The following is a 6000-nucleotide window of genomic DNA, read 5'->3' as shown; positions in this document are numbered from 1 at the left end:
AGGGTGAGTCAGGAGCTGGCTGCCTGCCGTGGCGCCCCCTAAATCTCAATGCTTGGTCTCCATCTAGGCGAGTCGAAGGCTAGCAGAATTTTGAAAGGGCACTTTTTGCCCTTTCAAAATTCTGCTGCCTGCCGCAGCGCCCCCTAAGTTTCGGCGCCCTAGGCACAGGCCTAGCTCGCCTAGTGGTTCCGCCGGCCCTGGGTACAGAGAAGGGCAACCAAAATGATAAAGGGGATGGAACAGCTCCCCTATGAGGAAAGGCTGAAGAGGTTAGGGCTGTTCAGCTTGGAGAAGAGACGACTGAGGGGGGATATGATAGAGGTCTTTAAGATCATGAGAGGTCTTGAACGAGTAGATGTGACTCGGTTATTTACACTTTCAAATAGGGGGCACTCCATGAAGTTAGCAAGTAGCACATTTAAGACTAATCGGAGAAAATTCTTTTTCACTCAACGCACAATTAAACTCTGGAATTTGTTGCCAGAGGATGTGGTTAGTGCAGTTAGTGTAGCTGGGTTCAAAAAAGGTTTGGATAAGTTCTTGGAGGAGAAGTCCATTAATGGCTATTAATCAATTATACTTAGGGAATAGCCACTGCTATTAATTGCATCAGTAGCATGGGATCTTCTTAGTGTTTGGGTAATTGCCAGGTTCTTGTGGCCTGGTTTTGGCCTCTGTTGGAAACAGGATGCTGGGCTTGATGGACCCTTGGTCTGACCCAATATGGCAAGTTCTTATGCTCTTATAGTTAGTCTTAAAAAAACAAACAAAAAAAAACAGATCAAACGGGAAAAAATATCTTTGTTACAGGAGACAGTCTTCAGCCTCCCAGGGGGTTGCTAGGTCCTGAGGGGTCCATCCCCCCTGATTGTAGAGGCAGCTGCTGTGGAGGGTTGAGATCCCTATTGCCAGCTACGAAAGGTACTGGGGGTGATACTGGGGAGCCCAGCTCACTCCCCCCAGGATATCGGGCAAGTTTTTAATGTAAAAAAAAAAAAAAAAAAAGTAAAGATTTTTTACTTTTTGGCTTTTTCTTCTGTCTCGACTCTCCCTTGCCTTCTGATCGCATTGAGGCCCCTCTTGTGCATTTCACCACTGTTTCATCGGGGTTTTCAGGGGAATCTTGTGGGTTTTTTCCTTCCCTAGCAAATGCCGCAGTGAATCGCATGTTGGGCGTGTGGCGCCGCACGAGCGCGCCTCTCACAGAAAGGCCTGTGCTCTAGTTGCGTCTCAGGGGGAGAGGGAGCCTCCACGGTCCCAGGGAGGGTCGTTGTAAGGATCCAGACTGTCTCTGGAGCCTTTGGAGAGCTGCAGCCCCCGTTTCTCGGCCCGTTCCTGCGGAGCGCGGGAACGGGCACCATTTTGGAATCGCTCGCGTCAGCGACCTCGGTGGTGCTTACAGCGCAGGGGGGGGGGAAATCTCCTGCCGAATTTGTCTCCGCAAAGGACGATCCCTGAGGGGGACAAGTCCGGTGGGCTTGGATCACAAGGCGCTGCGGATATCCCAGAGGGGGGATATGAATGATTCTTCCTCGGCATCCTCCTTTTCTTCTGATTTTCTACTTTTGATGCATAGGGCTTTTAAGGCCCGGAAGGCAGGTAAGAAGAGGCCCCTCTTATCGGACCCCCAGGCCAGGCCTAAGAAGCGCTCTAAGTCCACTCAGGATACGGGTCATCCTCCGTTGCAGCAGCCCTTCAGTTTACCGTCACCTCTGGCTGTTTCAGATACTTCCTCAGATTTGGAGGATCAGGAGGATCGAGAGTTGCCTTCCCAGCCCCCGAGGGGGGTTGAGGGGGACACAGGCCAGCCGCAGGGGGATCTGCGGGGGTCCCATGCGGTGGACGGAGATGACCCGAAGGTGGTCCGGCTTTTTTGGCTGGGTCCTCTCATTCCCGCTATTTTAGGGGAATTAGGTATTGAGGTTCCCCAGGAAGAGTCCCGGCTAGGGTCTACGGAACTGGTGGTGTTGGGTCTGCGGGGACCACCTTCGTCATTCCCTTTCATTTTTTGGCCACGGATTTACTTTTCAAGGAATGGGATACCATGGACTTGGGCCTGAAAGTGTCCAAGGCTATGGATAAGCTATTCCCTCTGCCAGAGGAGGCTTTGGATTTTTTGCGAGTACCTGAGGTGGATGCAGCAGTGTCGGCTGTCATGAAAAAGACCACCATTCCGGCTCGACGGCCCTCAAGGACTTGCAGGATCGCAAGCTTGAGATTCAGCTCAAGAAGATCTTCGAGGTCTCCGCGCTTGGGATCTGGGCTGCTATGTGTAGCAATTTTTCTTTACGAGCAGGTCTTCGTTAGGTGCAACAGCTACAGGCCAACAAGTCGCTATCAGAGGGGGAAGCCCTCCAGGCGGGGCGACTTGAAGCAGTCATTGCCTATAGTGCGGATGACTTCTATGATTTACTTCGCACGTCTGCCAGGACCATGGAATCCGCCGTCTCAGCGTGTCATCTGTTGTGGTTAAGAAACTGGGCGGCGGATGTTTTGTCCAAATCTCAGCTGGGCTCTCTGCCATTTAAAGGCAAGCTGCTCTTTGGGAAAGAGCTGGAAGACCTGATTCAGTCCCTGGGAGAGAATAAAGTTCATCGTTTGCTGGAAGATAGGCTGAAGTCGAGAGGTTACTTTTCTTCCAGGGCTCGATTTCAGGAAGGTCAGAGATCTTGTACATCTTGAGTGCCTGCTTCCTCCTTTCAGCAAAATTCCAATAGACAACAGACATATTCTCAGTCCTTTTGTAGGCGACGTTTCGGTAAACCTGGTAACACCCAGGCCACCCAGGGCAGAAAGCCTTCACAATGATGTGTGGCCGGTCCATTCCTCGGTTCCGGTAGTAGGGGGCAGATTGTCTCTGTTTTACGAGGAGTGGGCCAAAATCACCATAAGACACGGCTAAGCTTTAGATTTTGCCTGCTGGCCGCGCCATCAGTTTCTGGTCTCCCCATGCGGCTATGCAACAAAGCGTTGAGTGATAAGGGAGACCCTGCAGCTCCTTCTCGAGCTCGGCGCAATTACTCCAATCCCTCAGGCAGAACTTCGGAGGGGCCGTTACTCCATTTCAGTTGTTAACAGTTCCTATATTTTCTCTCTCCCTTTACTGATGACTAACTTTATCCTTCCCGCTAATTGCGTGCTTGCTATCACCTGGCCCCCATCTTCTCCTCTTTTCATTCCTGCCCCCTCTCCCCCTCCCTGTTACTTGTAATTTTCTCGCTCAGTGCTTCAATGTTGATTGTAAACCGGCATGATATGTCCTATGAATGTCGGTATAGTTCAAAAGCATCTAAATAAATAAATAAATAATAAATAAATTTACTTTGTAGTGCCCAGGAAGGAGGAGACTTTCTGGCCCATTCTTGGCTTAAAGTGGGTGTGACGGGGTCACTATGCTAGACTAGGATGGGAACTGTGGAGCTGGGAACCGGGGAGAGGGGGGGGGGAAGGAGGGTGCAGCGGCACCGGGCGGGAGATGTCCCTTGGTTCCTTCCCCCGGATGTTGGGGGGACGGAGGCACCACAGGTGTGGGGGATTGGGGGTGGGACCTTCCCAGAGCCAATCAGTGGGCAGAGGAGGAGGAGTTTCCCCGTGATAGGGGGGACTCCCTAGTGGAGCAGTCGCAGTCTCCTGCCGGGGACTGAGGAGGAAGGAGCGGGCTACCTGGCGGCTCTGGGAAACTTGGACACTGGATATCCCCGACGGTGTGAAGGACTGCAACCACTATCACAAGGAAGGTGAGCGTGGGGACTTCTGTTGTTTGGACATACAACAAGGATACTTTGCCTGGAGAACTGCCGGTGGGTGGCTGTATCTCTGGGGAAGTGTTGAGCTCCCAGAGGTACGGAGGGAGGCGGCAGTTAGGCCCAATGGGGCCGGACTTTGAATTATGGACTTTGAGAAGGACTTCTGAAGCCAGTGGTTGGAATGTGAGTTGCTGGCTCAGTGGGGAAGGCATCTGCCTTCTATCCAGGTGGTGAGGGTTCAAATCCCACCTGGGGACTTGTAAGATAAATACGGCTAAATTGCTATTTTGAGTTTCCAAGCGACCAGGGAAGCTCATGCAGGGATTGGATCCCGGGAACGGAAGCAAGCGGCAGTGTACAGACCGGTGAAAGCGTCACAGTGGGTCAACAAATGCTTTCAGATTCCCCGCTTTCGCATGGAGACGTTACGGTCCGTCATTGCGTCAGTTCAGCAGGTGGAGTTTCTCGCATCCCTGGATCTCACGGAGGCGTATTTGCACATCGGGATCCGAGCCGATCACCAGAGGTTCCTGAGGTTCTCCATCTTGGGCCATCATTACCAGTTTCTGGCTCTGCCCTTCGGCCTTGCCACCGCGCCCAGGACGTTCACCAAGATTATGGTGGTGGTAGCAGCGCAAATACTAAGGGAAGGATTTTTAGTACATCCGTACTTGGACAATTGGCTGATTCAAATGAAATCAGAGGCGCTTTGCCAGGAAGCGATACACCGGGTGCTTCAATTGTTGAGAGCTCTCGGCTGGGTGGTCAACATGACCAAAAGTCATCTAGTTCCCTCCCAATCATTGGAATTTTGGGGGGCTTTGTTTGGCACTCGACAGGGAAAGGACTTCCTGACGGACGACCGCATTGTCAAATTACAGGGTCAGGTGCGAGCCTTGTTGTCCAAGCATCCTCAGAAGGTCTGGGATTACTTACAAGTCCTGGGATCCATGACTTCAACCCTGGAATTGGTTCCATGGGCCTTCGCTTACATGCGGCCTTTACAATCGGCGTTGCTTTCCCGTTGGAATCCGATTTCTGAACAGTTTCATCTGCCTTTTCCACTGACAGAGTCTGCCTGGTCCTGCCTGGATTGGTGGCTACTATCGGACAACTTACGCCGCAGAGTTCCCTTGGTTGTGCCAGACTGGACGGTGGCTACTACAGATGCCAGCCTGTCCGGTTGGGGAGCAGTTTGTCTGCGGAAGTCGGTGCAGGGGCAGTGGTCCTGGGAGGAGGCCCGATGGTCCATCAATCAACTGGAGACCAGAGTGGTGAGATTGGCACTGTAGGCCTTCCTTCTGCTCCTCCGGGGCAAGTCGGTCAGAGTCCTTTCCGACAATGCGACCACAGTGGCTTACATCAGCCGCCGAGGTGGAACCAGGAATCAGCCAATAGCATTGGAAGCTCGTCTGTTGATCACATGGGCGGAGCAGAACCTGGTCAGTATAGCAGCATCCCACATTGCCGGGGTCGAAAACGTTCACGCGGACTTTCTCAGTTGACATCGTCTCGATCCAGGGGAGTGGGAACTAGCTGACGAAGTCTTTCAACTCATCTGCGACCAGTGGGGCATGCCTTGCATGGATCTGATGGCAACATTCAAGAATTTCAAGGCTCCACGCTTCTTTGCTCGCCGCAGAGACACAGGAGCAGAGGGCGTAGATGCTCTGGTGCTTCCTTGGCCGATGAACATTCTGCTTTATGTATTTCCACCTTGGCCTCTAATTGGCAAGATTCTTTGGCGAGCTACATCCGAAGGAGGTGATCCTGGTGGCTCCCGAGTGGCCGTGTCGTCCATAGTTTGCGGATTTGATCAATCTAGCAATAGAGAGTCCCTTGCGGTTTCCATATCTTCTGAACCTGCTTCATCAGGGACCCGTCTGTTTAGACCAGATCGATCGCTTTTGTCTAGCAGCACCGCTTTTGAGAGGCAGCATCTGAAGTCCAAAGGGTATTCGGATGGTGTGGTGTCTATGCTGTTGCGGTCACATAAGGCTTCTATTTCCCTATCTTATGTTCGAGTATGGAAGGTCTTTGAGGCTTGGTGCCTTGATAGGGAGATTGTACCTAGGGCGGGCGTGCCAGACATTTTGTGTTTCCTTCAAGCTGGTTTAGCGAAGGGATTATCATGTAGTTCCTTGCGGCTGCAGGTGGCAGCGCTCAGTTGTTTTCGCAGTACCATTCAAGGGGTAGCTTTGGCGGCGAATCCAGATGTCTCTCGCTTCCTTCAGGGCGGGGCAAAACATTTACG

The 6000-nt window shown here is 52.2% G+C and overlaps 1 pseudogene; it reads left to right on the top strand.

Moving 5' to 3' along the window:
* LOC115081317 overlaps positions 1–6000 on the top strand; it is an 89066-nt pseudogene that overhangs the window by 15441 nt on the left and 67625 nt on the right.

The sequence above is a fragment of the Rhinatrema bivittatum genome, unplaced genomic scaffold (genome assembly GCF_901001135.1).
Source record: "Rhinatrema bivittatum unplaced genomic scaffold, aRhiBiv1.1, whole genome shotgun sequence".
NCBI classification, from domain to species: Eukaryota; Metazoa; Chordata; class Amphibia; order Gymnophiona; family Rhinatrematidae; genus Rhinatrema; species Rhinatrema bivittatum.
This window is presented reverse-complemented; position numbering and strand designations above follow the sequence as displayed.